The sequence below is a fragment of the Myotis daubentonii genome, chromosome 2 (assembly GCF_963259705.1).
Source record: "Myotis daubentonii chromosome 2, mMyoDau2.1, whole genome shotgun sequence".
NCBI classification, from domain to species: domain Eukaryota; kingdom Metazoa; phylum Chordata; class Mammalia; order Chiroptera; family Vespertilionidae; genus Myotis; species Myotis daubentonii.
Window position 1 is genome coordinate 200824992 of NC_081841.1, and position 27309 is coordinate 200852300.

Below are 27309 nucleotides of genomic sequence, written 5' to 3' on the forward strand. Positions count from 1 at the left end.
GGCTCCTGCATTGAGCGTCTGCCCCCTAGTGGTTAGTGCATGTCATAGTGACTGGTCGACCAGTCATTTCAGTTGTTCGGTTGTAAAGGTCACTTAGGCTTTTATATATATACTAGAGGCCCGGTGCACAAAAATTTGTGCACTCAGGGGGGAGAGGGGGTCCTTCAGCCAGCCTGTGCCCTCTCGCAGTCTGGGACCCCTCGGGAAATAACGACCTGCTGGCTTAGGCCCGCTCCTGGGTGGCAGAGGGCAGGCCCAATCCCTAGGTGCAGCCCCTGGTTGGGCTCAGAGCAGGGCCGACTGGGGAGTTGGGGCGCTGCCCCCTGTCATGCACAGAGCAGGGCGGATTGGGAGGTTGCGATGCCACCCTCAGTCATGCTCAGGGTAGGGCCGATTGGGGGGTTGGGGCGCTGCCCCCTGTCACACTCAAGGCAGGGTCGATGGGGGGTTGCGGCGCCACCCCCTGTCACTCACAGAGCAGGGCCGATCAGGGGGATTGGGGCTCTGTACCCTGTCACACACAGAGCAGAGCCGATAAGGGGGTTGGGGAGCCCCCCCGTCATGCACAGAGCAGGGCCAATCAGCGGGTTGAGGAGCTCCCCCCTGTCATTGAGTAGGGCCAATAGGGGAGTTGGGGCACTGCCCCCTGTCACACACAGAGCAGGGCGGATCAGGGGGTTGGTGCGCCGCCACTGTCACACTCAAGGCAGGGCCAATGGGGAGGTTATGGCTCTACCCCATCACACACAGAGCAGGGCCCCGGCGGGGGGGAGGGTTGGGGCGCCGCACCCTGTCACACACAGAGCCTCAGGGCGAATAAGGGGTTGGGGAGCTCCCCCCTATCAGGCACAGAGCAGGGCTGATCAGGGGGTTGGAGGGCCTTCCCCTGTCACGAACAGAGCAGGGCGGATAGGGAGGTTGTGGCCCCGCACCCTGTCACACACAGAGCCGCAGAGCAATCAGGGGGTTTGGGCGCTGCCCCCTGTCATGTTGCTCCAGGGGCCAGGAGGCCTCGTGGCTCCGCTGTTCCCGGTGCTGGGTGGCATATTATCCTTTTACTATATAGGATAGAGGCCTGGTGCATGGGTGGGGGCCGGCTGGTTTGCCCTGAAGGGTGTCCTGGATCAGGGTGGGGGTCCCCACTGGGGTGCCTGGCCAGTCTGGGTGAGGGGCTGAGGGCCGTTTTCAGGCTGGCGGGTGACTGAAGCTCCCAACCTCTCCTTTTTTTCTTTTTTCTTTTTTTTTCTGGGATTTATTTACCTTCTATTGCTGTCTCTGGAACTGAGAGCCACCTTTAGCTCTGAGACTTGGCTCCAGCTCTGAGACCTCGGCTGCTGATCTGGGTTTCTTTGGGTTCTATAATTGTAACACTGTTGCAACTCCAGCTCTGAAATCCTGGCCGGCTGAAGGCAGGTTTCTGAGGATGGTTTAGCTTCTATAATTGCAACATTGTTTCTTAGAGTTGCAGCTCAGAGGTCGGCAGTGGCAGGCGGGGAACCTTGGCTTCCTCCTTCACTGGAGCAAGCAAGCCTCCTGTTCCCTTCAGCTGCCTGTCTGTCTGCTGGCTGCCATCTTGGTTGGCAGTTAATTTGCATATCTCTCCGATTAGCCAATGGGAAGGGTAGTGAAGTCACGGTTAATTACCATGTTTCTTTATTATTAGATAGTATATAGATACTGTATACTGATATACCACATTTGTGTATCCATTCGCCTTCTCAGAAACTCTTGGATTGTTTTCATCTCTGGGCTATTGTGAATAATGCTGAGGAGAATACAGGTGTTCAGATATCTATCGGAGTTCCTGTTTTCCTTTTTTTAATAGTATATGTATATCCAGAAGTGTAATTGCTGGGTCATGTGGTCATTCTATGTTTAATTTTTTGAGGAATTACCATACATTTTCCTTTTTGTGTTTTAAGTAAGATGATCTCTGAAACTCTTATTCTCTATAAAAAATTAGGTTAGGTGACAGTATAGTCTATGTTTTTAGATAATGTTTGGAGAATCTCTTCTTTAGAATTTTTCTCTTATCTGAGCCTCAGAATTGTCATAAAGTGAGGACTTTAATATAGACCTTGCAAGTTTGTTGTGAAGTTTAAATATAATAATAGTAAATTAAACTTCTAAAAGTTGTTGGTACAGGTTAACGTTGGTCAAATATTGACAATTTTATATACATCCACCTAATATCTGTTTTAATATTTATTTGCATTTCCAGACCCACTCTCTGTATTTTGACATATACTCTGCTCTGCGTCCTGAGAGAGAGAGCTGCATGAACAGCTCTTCTGCTATTTGGCTTTCAGTTAATTCAGAAGGGACAGGCAGTAGATTGCAGGGCAGAGAGTATGTTTGGAATATTTATTCCCCAGATTTCTCATTGCCAGATGACAGTTTGGTCAGCAGCTGCATTCCTCCAGTAATCCCATAGCTCTTCCCAGGTGGCCTCCTAAAATTATAGCAATAGCTTCAGTTTTATCCATATTTTCAGTCCTTCAGGCCTCAGGGTGCTAATAGCTCTCTGACATTGAGTCCCAGGATGCTCCACCATCATTTGTTGGCTTTTCTTAAACATATCATCACTTAAATAATTCCTTTATTAAACTCCTCTGAATTATCCTGTTTGAGTGTGCCATGTTTGGCCTTCAGGGACTCAAACTGATATAATATTTAACATCTTTAATATACTAGTATTGCCTTGCTTTTTAATAATTGTTCAACAAATGGTAGTAACTGTCATGAAAAGGACTGCGAATATGTTGCTGCTATTATTTACCTCTGTCTTTAGTTAACCACACTTCTTATCTCAGGTCAAAATTACTCATAGGCTGGTGGCATTTTGTCAAAACCACATATAAAGGTAAAATCTTCCTTTGAATGTGCATATTGGGTTCTCCAAGTAGCCAACAAGCTGGAAAAAAAAAGAAAGGAAGCTGAGTCTAGCTCCTGAGTCCTTAATCCCTTCTCTTTTCTTAATTCAAATTCTTTATTGTTTAAAGTATTACATAAGTCTCCTTTTTCCCCATTGACTTCTCCCCGGCTACTCCCACCCCCAAGCACATGCCCTCACCCCACCCCCCAACTGTCTATGTCCATTGGTCATGCATACAAGTCCTTTGGTTGATCTCTTACCTCCTCACCCCCTGCCTTCCTTCATAGGTTGGAGAGTCTGTTCAATGCTTCTATGTCTCTGGTTCTATTTTTGTTAAACAGTTTATGTTGTTCATTATATTCCACAAATGAGTGAGATCATGTGATATTTATCTTCCTCTGACTGGCTTATTTCACTTAGCATAATGCTCTCCAGTTCTATCCATGTTGTTGCAAATGCTAAGAATCCCTTCATTTTTACAGCAGTATAGTATTCTGTTGTGTAGATGTACCACAATTTTCTAATCTACTCATCTACTGATGGGCACTTAGGCTGTTTCCAAATCTTAGCTATTGTAAATTGTGCTGCTATGAACATAGGGGTGCATATATCCTTTCTGACTGGTGTTTCTGTTTCCTTGGGATATATTCCTAGAAGTGGGATTACTGAGTCAAATGAAAGTTCAATTTTTAATTTTCTGAGGATACTCCATACTGTTTTTCACAGTGGCTGCACCAGTCTGCATTCTCACCAGCAGTGCAAGAAGGTTCCTTTTTCTCCACATCCTTCCAGCACTTGTTGTTCTTTGATTTGTTGATGATAACTATTCTAACAGGTATGAGATGGTACCTCATTGTCGTTTTGATTAATGACTCAGATGATTAATGACTTTGAGCATGTTTTCATATGTCTCTTGGCCTTCTGTATGTCCTTTTTCGAAAAATGTTTATTTAGGTTCTTTGCCCATTTTTTGATTGGACTGTTTATCTTCCTTTTTTAAGTTGTATGAGTTCCCTATAAATTTTGGAGATTAAACTCTTATTGGAGATAACATTGGCAAATATGTTCTCCTATCAGTGGGCTTTGTTGTTGTTCTTAATCCTTTCTTTGTTCCATTATTAGAAAATAATTTATTTGAGAAGCTAAACAACCCAAAGGTTATTTTTGGTTTCCATTTAAGGAAAGAAATTGACCTCTTGTTGAAGATGAACTGTCCCTTGCCCAACAGGTGTCAATAAGTGGAAGAACCTAATCCACAATACTAGTTCAGACAGAATAATGGCAATGATGGATTTACCGTGAACTGCTGAATCTTAAGCTGTAGTACCCCTCACTTGTACAAGCTCCTTTCAAGACTGGCAGGAGGCCAAGAACTGTGTGCATAAGGTCATATGTGTTTGTAAATTTGCAAAAGTAAGACAAATTACTCTTTCCACTGTGCCTTCCCCGCTATTACATTTTCTCTTATGATGGGTAGAATTGAAGTAGCTGTGGATATTTTGTGGGATATGACTAAAAGCAAGTTGAAATGGGCATTTATTGGGTTTAGTGGGAGAAGTTTATGCTATTTAATAGTATTTCTCAGTAAAGTTAATTTTCTGCTAGCTATTCCATAGGAGAAAAAAAATCGCTCTGGGAATTCTATTTCTAGCTACTTTGCTGACTCAACCACTGTGACATTAAGATTCAAAAATATAGGATGTATCACGATATAAATGTGTTCTTCAACACCTGGCATAGAAATCTGTGAATTGTGGAGGGAAAACGAGATTTGCAAATATGGAGCTAGAAGCTTGTTTATATAAAAATTCTTTCATTCATCAGACAAGTAAAATTTTAAGCAGAGAACTTAGTTCCTATCAATGTCTATTCAAGACAGGAATATATTAGGTAATGCAGCATATAAAATTATAAAATCACTGTGTAGTTTTATTTTTGTATGGTAATCATGCAGAAAATTTTTTACCTGAGTTTATACTATTGTGGAACACAAAACTATAGGAATAGTACTATAGAAAATTTCTGCAATAGCTCATAAATGAAAGAAACTTGACAGAGGTTTTTCAGATTTTGGCTACATTACTAAAAAAAATTATATGACATTACCATAATGAATTGTGAAATAAAAAAGGAAACTTTTCTAAGCTGATTCAAAAAACAATATTGATCAATCATTTACTACTATTATTAAGTTTGTTGTGATATCTTTCCTGATTCTAAATCAATATTAACTCTAATTTAAAAGCATTAATACCTTTTTTATATAATCTTCTGGAAAATATTAAAGAAGGAAACATTAGCATTAACAGACTCTCAAAGACAATACAGCACCATTATCAAACTGCCAAGAAAATAAAGTTGTTTTCAGCACGAAATGCTGTACCCAGCTAGGTTACCAAGCAAAAGTGGAGAGCACAATAAACATACTTTCTGATAAACAAAAAAGCTGAGATAATCTATACATTACTAATTCCAAGTAAAAGAATTACTAAAAAGACCTATAGGGAAGAAAATTGAACTAGAAGGAAGCAGGGGGATATAACAAGTTTGTATGAATAAAGAATTTTTAGAAAATACATCAGTAGAATTTAAATAAGGATGACTATCCACAATAGTACTGATCATGCAATCTGTTGTGCTTAAAAATTATTTTAAAAACTAAAGCAATAATATAGGAATGAAAGTAAATCAGAATTAAAATATCCTAAAGTTCACATATCCTATATAATAAAAGAGAAACATGTAAATTGACTGTACCACCATGATGCCCACCAGCCAATCAGGAGTGTGCATGAAAATTAACCCAACAAAGATGGTGGGTTAATTTGCATACACAGGCACCAAGAGGAGAGCAGAGTGGGAGAGTCAGCAACTTGGGGAGCGTGGCTCCCTTGGTCGCTCCCCCCAAGCCACTGGGTGGAGAGCAGAACAGGAGAGCTGGCAGCTTGGAGGACTTGGCAGAGTGGGAAGCCATGGAATGGAGACAGAGCAGGAAAGGAAAACCAAGAGCGCGGGGAGCACCAGGAATTCTGGGAATAGTAGTTCTGGTGGCAGACGGATCTCCTAGACCAGGGGTGGGCAAACTTTTTGACTCGAGGGTCACAATGGGTTCTTAAACTGGACCGGAGGGCTGGAACAAAAGCATGGATGGCGTGTTTGTGTGAACTAATATAAATTCAAAGTAAACATCATTACATAAAAGGGTACGGTCTTTTTTTTCAATGGTTTTATTCATTTCAAACGGGCCGGATCCGGCCCACGGGCCGTAGTTTGCCTATGGCTGTCCTAGACACTAGAGCAAAGTAAGCCTGGAGCAAGTTACTGTTGTGGTGGGGGATGGAGTGAAAGCAAAGGTGAGAGACATAAGTAAAATCAGAGTGTCTAGGAAACACCAAAACTTCCAGGAAATCTCCACCACCAATGAAGCAAAGAAAAAAAATGCCTCTATTATTCTGTGAGCAACAAACCAAACCAGACAATTCACTCATATGATTGCAAAGACAGACAGAAACTCCCGGATTGAAGAGGGCTCCCCTGAGAGCTCCCAGATTGGAGAGGATGCAGGTTGGGCTGAGGGACTCACCCCTATGCACGAATCTTCATGCACCGGGCACCTAGTCATTCCATAAAAGGATAGAGATGTTGGCCAACTATATTTTTACATAAAGAATGTTAAAATTTTTATGAGTAACCACTAAATAAAATCTTTAAGAAGAAAAAAAACAAATAAGAATAGCTTAAAAAGAAGATGTTACAATTAAGTGTAAATTTGAGTGTGAGAAAGAAAAAGAAGCAGCATCTGAGATACAGGATTAGCCTGACAATTACAAGTAGACTTCAGAGCTATTAGAAATAGGCCTGTCACTCAAAGCCAACCTGTTATTCTCCTGTTGGACATAAATAATATCACAGAACACCAACTTCAGACAAAGTCACTGTGAGACCATGATAAAGTGAGACACAACAAGACCACTTTATAATATTGTCTAAACATAGTCACTGTCACTGGGCAATCAAGAAAATACCAAACATCTCCCTCTTCTGGCTAATATAAGTGAGTGCTACTTTTTCTTTTAATAGTCACAACTTTTGTCTCACTAACCAGCTCTCCCTATAGCTGTGATTTGTTAAAATATTTAATTATAAAATTGTCCCTATTTTATAACAGTATTCAATCCAGAATAAACTTCCTGTTTTCTGAGATCCTCCCCCAAATCACCCAACCAAAGCCCAAATCTGATAATAGGTCCTTTATAACACCTTCTTACTGAGGTATAATCTCCCAGAGTACAATGAGTTATAAATCCAACATTCAGTTATTGATACATTGCTGGGGTCTTTGGCTAGAGAGCATTAGCATCTATAATCACAATAAAATTAATATGGTATTTTAGTTTACTCTTCTGATCAGTTTGTTTCTTCATGGTTTTAGAATAATTCTGCCAATAGTCCCTGAACCATATGTCTCCACATCCCTTGCACCCCCGAAAAAATACTGTTGGAACTTTACATTTTCTTAAAATTTTAGAATAATGTAGTAAGAATTGACATTTTTTCAGTATTGAGTTTTTCCTTTCAGAAACATGATGTATTTCTCCATTTTTATACATCATGGGATCCAGAATACAAGCAAGAGATTGGATTTTGCCAACAGGAGGGAACCTTTAGCTATTGTAACAGGAAGAATGAGGAGGAAGAATAGATGCAGATTAATTTCATAGACTTAAAGAACAAATCCAGACTTTACAAACCCCAGAAGAGTGACAAAGTCCTAATTCAAAAAGGGATAATCGGACTTCTCCTTGTTACCAGGTCAGCAGAGCCCTAGATTCTATCTTCAGCTGCTCTCTGCAAGTCAGATGCCAGATTTTGGATAACAATGAAGCAGTGGTAGTAAAAGGCAAATTCTAGAATCCTTTCCCTGCATTTACTCACATATTGTGTACCTGCTGTTATGAATTCTTTCTGATCAGTGTTTTAAGATCTTACTTAGTTTTAGCAATAAGGGTTTTAAGCTGTCATTTCTGTTTTAAAAGTCTAAAGATAAGGAAGCACACACACAGACTGGGAAAGGAATGCAGTATGTTTTTTGACTACACAATCACTGCACCAAAATGCTGAGGTATAAGACTACAGCATGGCTTGTAAGCCAATTTTTAGTATACTTTTAGAAAATGTTTTTTGCATTATCTTCAAAGCAGTGCCTTGGGATTTTGAGCCATGACTAGTCTAGGTAGCTGACACTGACATATTTTTTTGTGGATACCTCTGACAACTCACAGCCCCACTAGTCAGCCAGCCTACAGTTGTATTTATGGACACCTTTGAACTTAGTCACACAGCATTAGAAGAAGAAAAAGCAATGACAACTGTTAAATAACACTTGTCTTATTTTTCTGTTTTTCTTAGGCATTAAATCAGGAGTTAAAATAATACATACATTAAGGGGGGGTAAAAGAGGCTGGGGGGCGGGGAGATCAATGAAGAAAAAGGGAGACATATGTACTACTATTTGTAATACTATAAACAATAAAATAAAATTTAAAAAAATTAAATAAAGGGGGGAAATGCCTGCTATTAGGGAAGAGTAAACTATGGTGTAATTAATGAAGACTTTCAAGAATCATCACATAGAGGATTTTCTTTCCCCAAAACGAAGCATCATTTTATTTTTCCACCTACATATGTCAACTTAATTATAAAGCAGATTTTATAAATCAGAAGCAATAATGGGTGCTGGGTGAGTGTGTGTGTTTTTGTGTGTAATTTTAAAATATGCAGTGTGCAGATTTTGCACTCCAGAGAATTAATCAAACTGTCAGGCCCAAGACCAAAAGCTGAAAAGCACACACAGTATGTCATGGTAACTTAGCAACCAGAGCTGAAGAGGTTAAGACAGAAATTGCTGTCATTTTCTTATATTTAAGAATTTCTACCTTATAATCTCCCTGCCCCCTCACTGAACACACATTCTGATTCCTCTAGGTAGTAGTTCACTGCATCAAATCTTTCATATATTTTAATGGTCTTGTGTTTGACAATTTCTATTTGTGGAAGATAAGAGGAATCTCCTACTGAGAATGGAATTTCAAAGCATCTGTGAATACTTCATTGATCAGGACTCAATGAAGTCTTTTGTGCATAACACAGGTGTTACCAACTCGACTCATAATTTTTTATCAGATCATGAAACACACATATATAATTAGACACTCTAAATATATCAGTTTAGCAACAAGGCGACATGACCAGTTCCATGCCAGGTCTGTTCTGGAACTAATGGCAATCACCTCTGTCACGATGACTAACTACTGCAGCAGTCCCGGAGTGGGCACCACCATAGAGCCTTCGTATGGTAGGTCCTTTAGATCAAGGACATTCTGGCTTAAAATACATAAAGGAGTTGTTTATGTTGAGGTTTGGGCTAAAAGCAAAAATTAAGTATTTCCAAATAAAGGAGGAAAAAAAGCATTATTAGTGTATTTAAAATGCTGATATATTTAACAGTTTTACTTAATGCCCCAAATGGTCTTAGATTAGTTAGAAGACAGGTGAAAGGAATACTTATCTCATTTCTCCTAATCCCATCAACATTGGCCTGTTATACTGAGCACTCTTTTTTAAAAATATATACTTTTGATTTCTGAGAGAAAGGGAGAGGGAGAGAGAGAAACATCCATGATGAGAGAGAATCATTAATCGGCTGCCTTCTGCTCAGCCTCTACTGGGATAAAGCCCAAAACCCAGGCATTTGCCCTGACTGGGAATCGAACCACGACCTCCTGCTTCATAGGTCAAAGCTAAACCACTGAGCAACAACCGCTGGTCCTGAGCACTCTTTTTTAAAAATATATTTATTGTTGAAAGTATTACATATGTCCCCTTTTCCTCCTGCCCCCCCATTGACATCTTCTAGCCTTCCCTGAATCTCCTACCCCCCACCCTAGGGTACATTCAATTTTTTATTCCTTATCCATTTATCCCAGTCACTCCAGCTTTTCTCCCCGCCCCTCCTTCAACCTGTCCACGCCTCCCACCCCAGGCCCTCACCACCCCATTGCCTGTGTCCATGGGCCATGCATATATGCATACAAGGTCCTTGATTGATTACCTCCCCCCCACCCACCCTCCCCCACCTTCTCTCTAAGATCCTGCACTCTGTTCCATGCGCTCATGTCTCTGGATCCACTCTCTTCATCAGTTTATTTTGTTACTTAGATTCCACATATGAGTGAGATCACGGAATACTTGTCTTTCTCTGACTGACTGATTTCCCTTGGCATGATACTCTCCAGGTCCCTCAATGCTGTCTCAAAGGGTAAGAGATTCTTCTTTTTTACTGTTGCATAGTATTCCATGAAACAAATGTACCACAGCTTTTTTATCCACTTATCTACTGATGGACACTTGGGCTGTTTCCAGATCTTAACTATTGTACATTGTGCTGCTATGAACATAGGGGTGCATAAATTCTTTCTGATTTGTATTTTGGGTTTCATAGAATATATTCCTAGAAGTGGGATCAGTGGGTCAAATAGCAGTTCCATATTTAATTTTTTGAGGAAACTCCATACTGTTTTTCATAATAGCCGCACAAGTCTGCATTCCCACCAGCAGTGTACTAGGATTCCCTTTTCTCCATATCCTTGCCATCACTTTCCATTTATTAATTTGTTGATGGTAGCCATTCTGACAGGTATGAGATGATACTTCATTGTCATTTTAATTTGCATCTTTCTGATGATCAGTGACTTTGAGCATTTTTTCATATGTCTCTTGGCCTTCTGTATGTCCTTTTTTGAAAAATGTCTATTTAGGTCCTTTGCCCATTTTTTTATTGGATTGTTTATCTTCCTTTTGTTAAGTTGCATGAGTTCCCTATAAATTTTGGAGATGAAACTCTTATAGGAATAACATTGACAAATATGTTCTCCCATACAGTGGCTCCCTTTTCATTTTGTTGATGGTTTCTTTTGCTGTGCAGAAGCTTTTTCTTTTGATGTAGTCCTGTTTGTTTATTTTCTTCTTAGTTTTCTTTGCCCTATGGGACTGAACACTCTTTACACTAGGATTTTACGCCAAGAAAAGGAGGCTTACTTGCAGGGAGCAATGGCCAAAGGAGAGGTGACACTGATTGAATAAACCTTTCACCCACCACCACCACCCCCCGGGCTGATCCTAGGACAGGTTGCTTATAAGATCATGTTATCTTTAAGATATAAGTGACTGGTGGTAGATTGAAGGCTAGTAGCCCTTTTTCATTTTAGCATGATTGTGCTGGCTTTTGGTGGAACTTCTAAAAGAAAATGTCAGAACTTTTAGGTACTGTGTGAAAAAAGAATGTGATTATGCCAGTCATGGTAACTCCACTTGATGACTTAAGATTCAGTTCTTTGTGCCTTTGGCCATGCTTCTTTCCATCCAAAATAACTGCCTGTCTCACTGGTTCCTCATTCCCAAGACGGTTAAATTCAGAAGGAGGATTTGAATGTTCATTGGTTTATTTACTCCTACGATGAGCAGGAACTTAATTATCAGTTCATTGGTTCATCTTAATTAAGAAGACACAGTTAAATAATATTCTAGAAATAAAAATAGTCTGGGGCCAGAATTTATTCAAAATGACTCTGTTGTAAGTTTTTGTTTGCTGTTGTTTTGTGAAATCATAGTCCTCATAGTTCATAAAGATATTAATCTTGGAGTTGTAGATGCGTTAACTTTCCAATTATTGAATATTTTAAACTTTAAAGTCTGAGAGCAAGGACTAGTCACACACACACACACAGAATTCACTTTATGGAGCATGGGGTTGGTTTCTGCAATAAATAGATTATTAATTTAGAATTAGCTAGTGAATATTCAGAATATTTAGTTGTTATTTGTAGAAATGAAAAGTTGGTTAGGGGAGAAAACGAAGATGTTATTTCTACAACTCAGGAAGTAAAATTGCCAATTTCTCTAAGAAAATACTTGAGAAATTAATGTGCTGTGTTTCAATTTGCATAATTAACTTTGACCAACACCAGATCTCTAAATTTATCTGCTTTTCTGAGGGAAGGTACTTGCTTGGAAGCTTCAACTATTTGGACCTCAGTTTCTTTATTTGTAAAATGCTAGGATCTCTAACACCTATTCAATATCTAACATGTTTAATTCTCTGATCTTTTGTATTTGCCCCTCAAAGTAAATATAATTTAATTTTTACTGAAGTATATTTGGCTATAAAGAATAATTGGGGCAGGGGAGATTCTTCTCTTGATCTCTCTTGTGCAGATTACTTGGATTTGAGATGACATACAATACCACATTCTTTTTCATAACTCAATTTCTTTATCAAAACCTAAGGTAAAACTGGCAGGTGCCTTGGTCAGGCATCCAGCCAAAGATATATCCAGAAGCAATTCACTGACAAGAAAGAAGGCACTTTCTCTTCTGCCAAACTTCCCCAGGCCTGCTGCTCTTGAAAGGTATTTGTACAGGAAAAAAAAATCTCTAAACAAATATAAAAAGCAACAGTTGCCTCTGCTCAGTTCCCATGGCATGTGACCTGATTTTTCAATCCTCTGTGAAGTCTGGACCCTTGTTTCTCAGCGAGAGCCAAAGCAAACTGCTTTCAAGAGTCTCCATCTCTGTCTGTTTGCAAGCCATACCCAGTTTGCCCATTAGGCAGACATCTGGCATGGGTACAACAGCACAGCTTCCTTGTGGAGCCTCAGTCTGAGACAGGGGCCAAGCTGTGGTCTATGAGAACTCATCTGAAGATGCAGAGGTCAGTGTCGGGTAGGATAAATGAACTTGTTTTTGACACTAGAACAAAACAGAAACCATTTGGGGACAATGCCTGGCCTGAGGCTGATACTGTTTACTGAAGAAGGGTAAAGAGTACAGTTGTCTGCCCTTGAAAGTGCTGTTGCATAGGGAAAGAGTGATTGTGGTATGGTGTGTGTGTGTGTGTGTGTGTGTGTGTGTGTGTGTGTGTGTGTTCTGTGTCCACATGCTAGAGAGGTAATATAAATATGTAATTATTACCTGAAAACTGAAGACTATCATCAAATCATTCTATAGTGATTCCCCAATCCCTTGAAACCATTCTTAAGATCTTTTTAAAAAGAGCAATTTTTGTAGGAAGCAACATAAGCTTCCATTCCATTTTGCTATCATTTGTACCTGCTTTTTGCTGTAATCATTTACTGAAGTTACTTCCTGACATTTTTGACAAAACCAGTACTTTGAGAGCCAAATTAAAAATGGTGTGAAAGGATGCTTTTGTACTTTGGAAAAGAAAATTCTGCAGATCTCCTTTGTGTGTGGGAGAGAAAATTATGATGCCTGGAATTGCTTAAACTCAAGGACGTGTCCTTGATAATTTAAGCACTGATAAAAATACTACTTTTATCCGTTTGTTATTGTAGCATAATAGATAATCCCAGAACATCATGGATTAAACCAACGTGCATTTATTTAGTTAACATTCCTATGGGTTAGAAACTTAAGCTGTTGTATCTAGTGATTCTTCTGGCCTTGGTCAGGCTCCCTAAGCAGTCAAATCATGTCAGCTAGGCAGTGCTGCTGCTGAGCAGTAGATGGAAGAGTGGTGGTGACTGGGCTACACTTCTCTCTTCTTCCAGAAGGCTAGCTGCAACATATTTACATGTGGTCACAAGGGTCCAAGCAAGCAAGTAGAGGCCTTGACTTGAAACTGGTGAAATGTCTATTAGTCCAAAGCAAGTCACAGGCCAAGGCTCAATTTACCAGGTGGGGAATTAGACTCCATGATTTAATAGAAGGAGATACAATATTACCTTGTAAAGGAGGTGGCTACAAAAGGGAGGAACCATTTTTGCAATATACCTTACTACTCAATAGTACATACAATGTGCTAGGTAACTTACATTTTCACCAAATTTTACAAGAACCTAATAAGTTAAATATTAAAAGATTAAATATTTCTGCATTTTATTGTTTTTACTTTTTAACATATTTCTTTATTGATTTCAGAAAGGAAGGGAGAAGGAGAGAGAGAGAAACATCAGTGATGAGAGAGAATCATTGGTCGACTGCCTACTGTGTGCCCCCTATTGGAGATCAAGCCCACAACCCAGGCATGTGCCCTTGGCCGGAATCTAACCTGGGACCCTTCAGTCTGCAGGCTGACGCTGTATCCACTGAGCCAAGCCAGGTAGGGCCATTTCTGAATTTTAAAGTTGTAGAAACTGAGGTTTATAGAGACTAAGAAGGTTGTGGAAGATCATAAATATTAAGCAGGTAAGCTTAATTTTGGGCAAGAACTTATGTGACCCCATATCTTTTTCTTTATTAGATATATTTATTTTCATAGTTATCCAATTCTGTTATAAAATTCTTATATCTTTATTTCACCTCTTTTAAATATTTATTTGACTTTATTACTGTATCCATATAAGTTATTCCAGTGTACTCATTTTAAAAGAAAATTTGAGAATTGCTAGATTTGTTGAAGACTGAAACCAAACATTTTATCACCTTACATAAAACCTAAATAGTAATCTGTACTCTGGATTTATGTCATACTGAAAATATTTCTTGACTATTCAGTCTTCGTGACTACACTGGAGTCTAGAAATGGTAGGAGAGAGTCTAAAAGGCAGGTAGATAAATTTAGGAGAATGAGAACAAATAGATAACAAATGTCTTAGAATAGATGTGTAATTTTAGTGGTTCCATGTATCTTGACTCTCCCCTGGGAAGATATAGGGTGAGTGACTTATTCATGGTTCAGTGGAAAGAGCCAAGTCCCGAAAATCTGCATACTGGCTCCCTGAGGCCCCTGCATGACTAACTAGCTGTTTGAAGTTGGTGTATCATTTTACTTCCCTTGGCCTCAGTTTCTTCAATAATAAACCAAGAGTGTTAGCATTTTAAACAAGCTTAGATACAAACTATTCCAGCTTTCTTATTCATCTCACAAAGACACTTTGAAGAGGGAACTTCTAGGGTTGAAATTCAAACTGCCTGCCATGTTGGTTTCTGCCTGCCAGAATAAAGTGCTATCTTTTCCCAACATTTAAAAGAGTCAGATTTTATTTTATTTTATTAATTTAAATTTCTTATTGTTTAAAGTATTACATATGTCTCCTTTTTCCCCCATTGACCTCTCCCTGGCTGTTCCCACCACTCAGCACATGCCCTCACCCTCCTACTGTCTGTGTCCAGGGGTTATGCTTATATGCATGCATACTAGTCCTTCGGTTGATCTCTTACCACCTCCGCTCCCCTGCCTTCCCTCTGAGGTTGGATGGTCTGTTCGATGCTTCTATGTCTCTGGGTCTATTTTAGTTCATCAATTTATGTTGTTCATTATATTCCACAAATGAGTAAGATTGTGTGATATTTATCTTTCTCTGACTATTTTTTTAAGAGTCAGCTCTTAATAGGGATATTAATGTTCCATGTGCCTACCAAAAGGCATACCTTTTCTTATTTCTCATAAATTTCCTTATAATTAGTCTTGATATTGCCCTTAATCGTCTCTAGTCATTGTGTCCAGTAAAATGGGTGTGAGACCTGCACAGGTTTTATGTTCTCCTATTGAACTGTTGATTAACATAATTATCATTTTGTTCTAATTAAGTACAAGCACATGGTGACAGCAGCAATGCTTCATCCATATAAAAATATCAACTAATGTTCACTAATTGTTAGTGACATTCTATCAAGTTATACCGATGTCTGAGATCAGTTTCTTTTGGAAGGTTCAATTGAAGAGAAGGCCTAAGGGGAATGTTTAGGGAATCACCAGTCAGGCAACTTCTTCTCTAGGCTTCTAGAAGAATACTCTTGGCTTGATCTCTTTTCTGGCTTCTAGATGTAAGTTAGGGGATAAGAGCATGAAGAGCTCTGGTTTTGGTGGGGAGTTCAGAATAGCAAGGCACAAAGAATCCTCACTCCCATCGGATTTTCAGCCAGACACATCAGGTTTGGTGTTCTACACAGTGCTTGGGACCAGAAAATTAGTTTTGAGTAAGAATATTCGTTGGATGGCTTTGTGCCCTGTGCAGGTCTCACTCAGGAATCTGTAACACCAATGAATTCGTACAAGGTTCATGGTGTCAGATCCTGGTCAGTTGGGGCCCAAGTAATAGCAGTAAACTCTGTTTTGGTAAAGTCTTACTGCTGATCTTTGCCATATCCATAAGCTAAGAATTTCTCTTTCTTCTATTTGCTCTTACCATTTAAAGTTGCTTTTTTTTCTAATAGGACTAAAAACTATGAACGTACCAATATAGAGTTGGTATTCTGTATCTGAGGTTTGTGATAAGATTTTCAAAATCAAATACTACTTAACAGTAATAATAGCTGTTACTCTATTAGTCTGCTGAGGCTACCGTAACAGACTACATGGCTTGCATAACAGAATTGCCTTTACTCACAGTTGTAGATGCTAGAAGTCCAAGATCAAGGTGTCACTAGGTTTGGTTTCTTCTGAGACTTCCCCTCATGGCTTGTGGATGGCCACCTTCTCATTGTGTCCTCACAAAGATCTTTTCCTGTGAGCAAGTAACCCTGATGCTTCTCTTTGTATCCTAATTTCTCCAGTTGTATTGGATAAAGGCCCACTCTAACCACTTTATTATTTTAATTTAATTAATAATTTAAAGACTTTATCTCTAAATACAATTATAACCTGGGATACTGGAGCTTCAGTATATACATTTTGGGGAACACAATTTAGTCTGTAACATTTAATAGTCTTTATTTCTTTAAGGTGTGATTCTAGTCACTTCACATAAATTAAGTCCAAGGTTTCTCAAGCTCAGCAATAGGACATTTTGGACTAGATAATTCTTTGTTGGGTTTGGATGGGAGGCTGCCCTATGAATTGTAGTATGTTTAGTATCATCCCTGGCTTCTACCTATTAGATGCCAGTAGTACCTCTTCACTTAGTAATGATAACCAAAAGTGTCTTCAGACATTATCAAATCTTCCTAAGGCAAAAAATTGTTCCGTTTAGACCATTTATTAGGTCTAATCTTTACCACCACATTAGTAGTTAACTTTTTTTTTAATGGAATTTTTTTTTGAGAGAGAAAGAGTGCAGGGAAGGTAGAGAGAGACACACACATCAATTGGTTGCCTCACACAAACACCCCAACTAGGAATTGAACCTTCCACCTTCTGGTGTATGAGACAATGCTCATCCAACTGCGCCAGTACAACAAGTTAACTTCATAGAGAAAAATTCTGAGATCAAGAGAAGGTGAATGATTAGACAAGGTCACATGGAGAGTAAGTGGCAGAGCCAGAATTTCAACTTATTCTTTTTTTCCATGACATTAACTTGCTCATTAATGGCTACTCTACACCTCTTCAACCTTCCACTGTCTCCAATCAAGTTAATTCAAACTCTGAAACTAAATTTAAAACAAACAAACAAACAAAAAACACTAATTAACCATGTGATGATACTATCTATGTGAAAACCCAAACCAGAAATGGGTTGTGCCTTCCCCAAATACTGACCTATTGGTATTTCAGGTCGTCAATCTGACATCACACTAACAGTTCCCTCTAAATTCATCATTAATTATTGAGAACTAATCTGGAGGATATACTTCAAGGACAATAGATTATAAATTTAGCTTAATCTAACCAGGTATCCACTCCTAAAATATATGACACCCCAATTTTAAAGAAGAAAAAGGATAGAATTTAGAATATTGGCCTTTGACTATGCAAAGAATTTGGTACAGAAATAATGGTTAAGTCCTGCCTTATGAGAAGTTTAAAAATGAAGGATCTTTAGATAATGCACCCCAGAAATTGTGGCAACTCAGAGTGATGGTTATTTTTTTCTTAAAGCCAATGGATTTATCAAATATTACCTGAACTTTTAATTATCTCCAAAGAGGAGAGAAAACTAAATGATTGTGTAAGTGTGTAGGCTGGGGTGTTCTGGGAGTGACCCTTTCCTAACTCTTGAGAGGTAGTCTTTGCTTCTCTGCGAAGCACAAGACTTATCTTAGCATACCAATAAATGTTGTACTGGCCATAAAAACAGTCAGCTCTAGTATAAATCCAACTTCAGTATTTAATTCCTTGACCTTCCCTGTCACTGATTCCCACAAGCAAGCCACATGCCCTGTGAAGTGTCTCCTTTTTATTGGCTTTAAATTTACCATCTGATCACTTTGTAGCTCCTACACTCAACGTGTCATGAGACAACATAAAAAAGAGACTGTCCCAGAGACCTTCGTGTGTTGGAACATCTTCATCTATCCTACTCTGACTATTCCCTCTGCCCCAACTCTTCCATATGGTAATGAATCTCTTGGGGAAGGTGTGATTTTTGTGTTTTTTGTTTTGTTTTGTTTTTTTTAACACAGAGTTGAAGCAAATGAGAGAGAAATCTTCATTTCAATTCCGAATGATACTAAACTGAGTCCTCTGGAACATTGTTTCAGCTTTATCCAATGCTTTATTAGGAAAACAATAACTTAATAGATTTCCAGTTCTCATTGTTCATGCTACAATTTTTTAAAGATGTTATTTAAAAGTATGAATTTTGGAGATGTCTTTTTAAAAAAATAATTCTTCATAGGGATTTCAAATAGAGCCTTGTTTATTTATAAAGGTATATTTTAAACAGTATCCCTGTTTCTCCCCCTCTTGAAAAGATTTCTCCTTTTACTGTTTTGAAATTTTAAGTTCTATTTTATCACAGTTGTTTTTCTTAATTATTAATTTACCAAGGAAAGATAAGACACACTTTTTACCCCAACCTAGGAGCATCTGTGCTTATGATTTTTAACGAGAGGATGTCAAAATTACTCCTGAGGATTTTTCTAAACTATACCCCATGATTCTCCTCCCTGCAGAGATGCAGATGTACTCCGATATGCTACAAATCACAGAGCTAGTTTTACCAGTGCTAGCCATCATATCTCTCAGATATGTCTGGGCTGTAAAATAATATTGAGAACTGCTGGTCTGTATTAAAATGTTTTGTTGGATAGAGTTTGTTAGAAGATTTTTTCCCCTGAGTACTTTAACCTCTTCCCATATAAGCTTACACATGCTGTTCCCTCAATTTTGAAGTCCTTTTATGCTTTTCTAGTTCATCTTTAAGTGCCTGGCACAGCCATCTCCAACCTGGAGTGCCTACTCTAGGCTCCCAGGCAGAAGTAGGTGTCCCAGCCTCTGTACTCTCATTGTACCTTGAAGTCTGTCCTTCCTCTTACCAGACTTCAGGTCTTGAATGCTAGGAATGATAGAGATCATCTTTCTATCCCTAGTACAGAGAGAAACAAGTCTAAGACATATATTGTGGGCTCAGTAAATGCCTATGAATGGATGAAAATGGACACTTTAAGGAGAGGACAGGCTAAGTTTTAGGGAAGTGAAAAGTGGTTTGTGGGGAGAAAGGTACACAACTCAAAGACAACCTGGTGGGCCCTTAACAGGGTTGAGGGATGGAGACCAAAGACACATGCTAGAAAAGGACAGAAGGCAGGAAAACGGTTCTCTTTAAGCATCAAGGTTGCTTTTTTAACCTCCTGCCGTCCACTAGACTGTTCTTCCTAATTTGGGTGAAAGTGTAAGTGGTAAAATTTCACTCTACCCAGAAGTACCAAAGCTTGTCTTGCTCTGGATTCAACATGGCAAGCCGGAGGAGCTATCACCGAAATGAATTAAAATAACAGAGATGTTCTGAAAATTTGATAAAAGCTTCAGGGTAAATGTTATTTGAACATCACAGGCTGCAACAAGAAGACTAAATCCTGGAACTTATGAAAAAATAATGAAAAGGATTTGAGAGTGTTGTCGTTTCTAATAATAAAAAGAAAAACATTATCATTTAAGTCAGTTAGCACTGAAAGAGCCTGGCAGATCCCATGAGAAGCAGAGTCCTGAGAGCAGGAGACACCCTTTGCTTTGCTCCGAGTGACAGAGGGAAATGCTCTCTCCTTCTTTATGTTTAAACAGAATAAATGCCAGAGCAGGACTCAGGGCTCCGCAGTAAGAAAAGAAAAGTCCAAGCCCCTTAAATCTTTTCTGATTTTGCAGATAATAACTTGCCTAGCTGCCCAGGGCTAGTGAAGATTAAAATGGTCCTCGCCTATGATAAAGACAGGATGGTTCCTCACCGTCCCCAGCTTGCTAGCTTACTTCTCGTCTGAATCCCCATTCATTCTTTGAGTCTCAGCACTCTTTAAAAGCCAGAGAAACTGAAACACACAAAGTTTGCTGTCACAAATTCGGAGAAAGTTCTGTTTGGAGAAAGCCTTGGGTAAAATTACACACACTTGCATGAGACCTGAAACACTCCAGAATGGGAGTGCAGGGAACATGGGAGCCCAGGAGAATCAAGTGATGCAGTGTTCCAGGTGCTCTGGGACTACATCCAGGGGGTCCCTGCACGTTTCTTGGCAACAAGTGGGTATTGGGATTGAAATGGCAAGTGGGATTTTTTTCTCTATTTCTCACCTACTAGAGCTCCTATCTACAAATCACAGAACTGGGCAAAATACCTTGCTAGAATTTGTGTTAAATCATTATCACAAAATTGAATAGAGTAATGACAAATGCATGGCATTGAGGTGTCCCTGTCAGAATTCAAATTTCCAGTTAAGGTCAAAGCTCATTTTGCCTCGCTGTTATCTGGCTGTTTCTTAAATCCTCTTGAGAGAAGCTGTGACTTTTAGAATGACTTGGTGGATGGTGAGTAAGTGGAATTTATGAATATGCCCTCTCTTCTAGGGAGGTTTCCTATGCTGAGGAATTTGACAAACTAAGTTTAAAATTGGGGCTAGGAATGACTGCTAGCAAAGATGAAGTAGTCCAATGTAAAGAGCAGCCACATGATGGTGAATCCAGATCTTGTAACTTCTTATCCAGAATGCTTTTTACTTCAGCACACTCTCTACTATCCTGAGAGTAGTAATATTCTGAAAAACAAAAATAGAAACAGTATTTCTTAATCTTAATTTTGTAGAAAGTGTTTCTGTGCCTACAAATACCAAAGTACCATCTATGGTCTTGAATGTAGCATGTATCACCTTATATAGCAGTGGTTCTCAACCTTCTGGCCCTTTAAATACAGTTCCTCATGTTGTGACCCAACCATAAAATTATTTTGTTGCTACTTCATAACTGTAATGTTGCTATTATTATGAATCATAATGTAAATATCTGATATGCAGGATGGTCTTAGGCGACCCCTGTGAAAGGGTCCTTCGACCGCCAAAGGTGTCAAGACCCACAGGTTGAGAACCGTTGTTATATAGTTATTCATTTTGGGAGGGGGGTAGAAGAGCCATCATGTATTCCCTTCTGTATACAGAACATGTGAACATAACAGAGAGCAAATTTGCCTTACACATACGAAAAAAGTAAGAACTTTAGAGTCACATCATAAAAAATATCAAGGTGTAGTCATCAGATTTGTTTGACAACAGTTAGCCTTTTACATGAACCATAAAAAAGCAGTTGGAATAGAGTTGTCAACATAATAACACTCAAACCTGTAATTTAATTTGCATGAGTTTATTTGAGCCAAACAGAGGACATCCTGAAAGCAAGATCTCAGCAGACAAAGAAAATGCTCCAAAGAATGACAGTTATGCGGGGGTTTTTTCTTATACATTTGGAATTAAGGATGGAACTAAGGAAGATGACATGGAGATGGAAGTAAGCAAGATGGGAAAATCTCTATGATGGAATTACAGGGTAGTTGACATGATTATGTCATGATTATGTTCCCTTGGGGGTGGTTATTCTTCCCAGGGGCCTGAAAAAGAAGAGCACTGGCATTTGAAATGTACCTTAGCCTAGATCCGTGGTCGGCAAACTGCAGCTCGCGAGCCAAATGCGGCTCTTTGGCCCCTTGAGTGTGGCTCTTCCTAAGCCTTAGGAGTACCCTAATTAAGTTAATAACAATGTACCTACCTATATAGTTTAAGTTTAAAAAATTTGGCTCTCAAAAGAAATTTCAATCGTTGTACTGTTGATATTTGGCCCTGTTGACTAATGAGTTTGCCGACCATCTAGGCCCTAGATAAACAAGAACAATGGACAGGGCAAAGATAAGCCTTTCATAAATTGTAGGTGAGATCTGCCCAGTTAGGCATTATTATCAGTTCACCCTGTGAGGTCACTAAACTTGTCAGATTTATTATAGAGCCCCTTTTACATTCACAGAGTGAACTGTAGGTTTTGCCATTGATGGGTAGATGCAGGATTCTCTGATGACATACAGTACAATGAATCATGTTGTTTCTTGGCTTTTGGCTGAAGTTCCAAAGACTGATCACATCACTGCAGATGCATACTGTCTTACCTCTCTAGAATGTAACCTCTGTGAAGGCAGGATGCTTGTCCTTTTTTTGTGTGTGGTGGTATCTTCAGCACTTGAAATAATACCTGGTAGATAGTTAAAAAAAAAAAAATAGCTGTTGAATAAATAAATGAGTGAACGAATGGTTGAGAAGTTAATGAATAGTTGAAAAGCTTAGTGTATCTGGGAGTTCAAATATTTATTCTCTGCTGTCCTGAGATCAACTTCAGACTAGTGAGTTCCACAGTGGTAGCCTCTAGACTATAAAGCAGAACAATTGTTTACACAGTATTCCTTTTTTTCCCCCTTGAATTAAATGCCTTTAGACAGATCATAAATGCTATGATTTACCATGCTTCCTGCCCTCATATGTCTTACACTTGGCTGATTTACATATTTACTTTACCTGCCTGCATTATTTTTGCAGGTGTTAGAGTTTGTGACCTGCTAATTTCACTTTAAAGATGTTCTGGAGAGCAATGTTACAGAGGCCAAAGCCATAATTCATGGATTCATTGTGAACTAAGCATTTATCACGAACTGGGCTAGTAAGTGCCAGGGAACCAAAGATGAAGAAATCTCTTCCTCAAAAGCTGAAAACTTAATGTCACAAGAAGTCTGAATCCCAGGAAGTTTAACACCAACAGCCCTTCTTTTCTCCCCAGGAAGGTCGTATTTCAGCAATACTCTAATTCTGACATATCATTAGATATTTCCTTATTTCCTTTTACCCACATATTTTAAGTTGTTTTTTTTTTTTTTTCACTTATCTTAACTAAACAAATAGATCTCTCTCTCTCTCTGAGGAGTCAGGTTCCAAGCCAGGATCCCATGTGTGATTTTTTCGGTCCATCTAGGTTTTGCCTATCAGGCTTCATGGAGAGAAGCTGCTCTCCCTGATGCAGACTGGATGAGTAACCAGACAATCAGTGGGTCTGTGCTACCTGTCACTACTTGAGCCAATTAAGCAGAGACAGGGTTGAATCATATATGAGCGTTTATTCCAATACTGCCGACAGTATGGGAGAGCAGCAGGTCATCCATAAAAATCTGCTTTGCAGCCCCCCATAAGCCAGCTGCTTATATAGGGTAAGACAAAGATTACACGGGGAAATGTGGATTACAGGCATGGGGAAGTGGAAGGCTGAGGTGGGCAACAAGGTTATTAATCTTTCCATGATGATAGGCAGTTCTTGAATGAGAATGGTTCCAAGGTTGACTCCCAGGTCCCAGGGGCATACAACCCCCAGCCAAGTTAAAATGTCCTTTCTTTAACCAGAACAAGGCAACCATGGTTATTAGAGCATTACTAATATTTCCCATAACCATAGCTAGTCCCCAGTATTCTATTTTTGCCCCTAACAGCTGCACAGCCCATGCACTATAGTTTTCTGGAGAGACTTGCAGTCAAGTACTCACCCACCCCCAGCCCTGGTGCAGCCAGCCTCATTAATATGCATGTCTAGCTACATGCCTAGCCCAGGTTCCTCCCTGAAGAGGCTTCCTTCTCTGGGGCCTTGACTCAGGTACTTTTTACTACTTGACTCAGTACCTTTCTATGCCTTCCTCTCCCCCAAGCCCGGGCGTCCATAAAGAGGTAGGATCCTTTTGTTTGGTGCTTTTCAGCAATGAGGTGATTTCCCTTTTCTGCTCTGCTTCCATCTGACCCTTGCCCGTTTCTGTTCTGTAGGGGGAAGTTGAACTCTAGGAGGCTGGAACTTCTTTGTTCTTCTTATTTCCTTCTTTGTTCCTTTGCACCATCAGAGTACATGAATAAAGGCTTGATTGTTACTCTTTTTTTTTGACACTCTGTACATCCAAGAAGGTTATGAGAAACAAAACTGACTCCTGATTCTCCTTGTCTCCTCACTTTTCTTTTTCCCTCTCTCAATATCTCAAGACCAGTAGAAAGCATAGCATTCTCTTGGTTTTTGCTTATTTTGAGAATATGACTTCTCACTTCTGTTTAATAATCCATCATAGTTTGGTGTTAATTCCATCTATTGGAAGCCACTAATGACATCCAATTGTGCTTATAATAACATTTAAATTCTTTATTATTATGGATAATAAGGCCCCCAAATATCTGACCCTCACTTCTTCAAACCTTCCCTCCTATCAGTCTGCCTCATTTGTTACATTTCAGCCATGCTGGTCTTCTTTCTCAAATACATCAAACTCTTTGCTGTGTTGGGGCTTTTGTGCAGTTTTACCCCTAAGTGTTTTCCCACAGCTCTTAGCATGGCTGCCTTCTCATTCCTCAGCTCAAATGTTGCCTCTTTCAGGAGTTGTTCCTTTTCCATTATGTTCTTCATCCGATCATTTTTCATTCCATTGCCTTGCTTTATTTTTATAACAGTTATCACTGCCTTTAAATATTTTGTTCATTTACTTGTTTATTACTAGAATATTGCTCTGATTTACCTCATATCCCAGGGCTCGGGACGGGGTCGGGTACATGCGTCAGTGTACTTTCCTCCTGTCCCCCTTTGACTTCCACCAGCATCCAGGTCACCCATTGTGCTCATAAAGCTCTGGGCCCAGGCCCATTAATGGCCTATTCAATGCTCTATTGTACAGTCCCACGAATTCCTCTCCTTAAATGTATTTTATCGTTACGCTATCTCAATGAGCCATTCTCAGAACCAGCATTTGCCATCATCTCAAACTTCTAAAATTTTTCTCTCTTATACAATAATTACCACATCCCTTTCTTTATTCCTACTTATTTTTTCCTTGAAGCTCTTACTGATTTTAGATACTAAATCCTTTTCCTTCTAATTCATAATAAGTCCTCTAAATTCCGTTTTCTTGCTTTTCTGCTTAGAACTTATGACTAAATATTTCAATGCACTCTAAGCTTCTAAAAGTGTTCTTTGTTATATGACTATACACTGGACTTACTTTGGCAATGTACTTGGTCTTACAATATCAATGTAATGGGCTTAACAATGAATGGACTTAGCAATGACGATATTCTTTTCCTTTCATCCTGTTCCAGGGTAGAGAGTACAATTAGAATCTCAGCTCTGTTTGGTAACCCTTTAATTCACCCCTGTTGTGCTCTTTCTTTGTTCAAGCCTCCAACTGTACCCTCATGCTTACCATTAGACCACATCTTTTCTATTGAAAAAAATCTAAAAAACAAAAAACAGATTCCATCAGACATGAATTATTCTAATTCCTTACCACCTTGGTTCCAATCTTATCTACAGCATCTCCTTTTCTTCTTCTGACTTATCTCAGAGCAGAAGTGTACAATTTATTCATTTATGTTCTGTACCTAGTACACTTTCTGGTAGACATTTATTATATATTGATTGAATAAATGAAATAACAGCAGATGGGCAGTTCAAAGTTTACTAGCAGAAAGTGGGATGTTTAACGTTCTGAACACCAATACAAATGTGCTTGACAGAGCTGCAGACTGGACTAGAATGAAGCTAAGTACTAAAAAGCCTTTGCCTTGGTAAAATTAGTAGGAGCACTTAGCCTCACTATCACGCTGGGCACACATGACTGTGTGGGTAAATAGATGCCACCCTGGTCCTGGAGCCAGGAGACATAGTTGCTAATCTTGACTCTGCTACTAGATATCATTAGCTCTCTAGACCTTGATAACCTCATCTGAAAATTAGGGGCTTAATAGCCTCTAACTTCTCTCTGGCTCTAAAAGTCCATAATTCTTGTATTCCCTTGTCATTATATTGGACTGACAGCTAAAAGTGAGGACTTCATTATAGAATGGGTGAGCCTAGGTGAGAGGGTAAATATCTCACACCGGACCCTAGAAGGAAAGACAGCACCAAAGATATATTGAGTTTATTTTATTGTTTTATTTGGGCCTACACATCGTGGGAGACATGAAAACTTGAGGCTTGAACCTCAATCTTTGTACTTATTTCATAAAGCAAAGTTATCAGTCAAGAAGTGGATCCTAGTAGAAGTATATATTATGCAAATAATCTTGTACTTTTAGCTTTGATGCAAAAGGAAAACATTGAGGGCTTGTATACATGACATAGACCTTTATTTTAGACTAGGGGCCCAGTGCACGAATTCGTGCACCTTGAAAGGAACTGTGGGCTGCAAGGCTGCAGTAAGCACAGGGGCAGGTCTTGACCCATCCTCCGCACCCCCACCCTGCTCCTCCCACCATAGCCCCTGGCTCCCTGTCTGCCCGCAGCCCCACTCCCGCCATCACTGCTCCCACGCGCTGACGGCGCTGGCCCCACTCGCACCTGCTGACGGTGCAGAGCCATTGGGGCTGGTGCCTGCAGTGGGTGCGAGCAGCTGCTCAGGCGCCAGCTGCGGGTCTGAGCGGGGCTGGCGACAGCTGCAGATGCAAGTGCCCAGGGGAATCGTGACGTGATGCACGGGAGCAAAGAATTTTCAGTAACCAACAGAGGCTTGCCCAGATGACAGTGACTGGCGCCCCACCTTGGTCTGGTGACCCTGCTCACCTGCTCCACCATCCTGCAGCAGCCAATGCCCACCATGCTCTGCCACCTGCTGCTGACGCCCGCCATCCTCTGCGCACGCCCCCTGGTGGTCAGCACATGTCATAGTGACCAGTCGTTTGGTTCAGTTGTTCTGCCATTTGGTCTATTTGCATATGAGTTTTATATATATAGATGTCATAGATATAATATGGCCTATGATGAGTACAGTACCACCTATTAACACCTTTTGTACCCCTCACGAGCTTTCTCGTGTTTCGCGCGCCACCTGTTAAGGAATGCTCACGAGTTTTCTCGTTTTTCACGCGCCATCTGCTATGGACCTTAGATGTCAACACACTATCTTGTCAACATCGAATGAGGCGATCTCATTGGTGGAAACCGTGCAGGTCAATCTACGAAAAACTATATAATTGCACAAACCCATAAAGCATTGCAGTAACATTGTATTTTGGTCATTCGAATAGCCTTCATCTTCAAGTTCCTGGCACTTTTAAAGAATGTTTTACGCAGTACCATATGTTAAAAAAGTACTAGGAACTTTAATTGTTTAATTGTTTTTGTAAATAAAAATGTTATAATTATTGAAAACAACACCTAAAGTGCATTATGATCTGTAGTTATGATGATTTAAATAACATGCAGTTTGCCCAAAAATGTG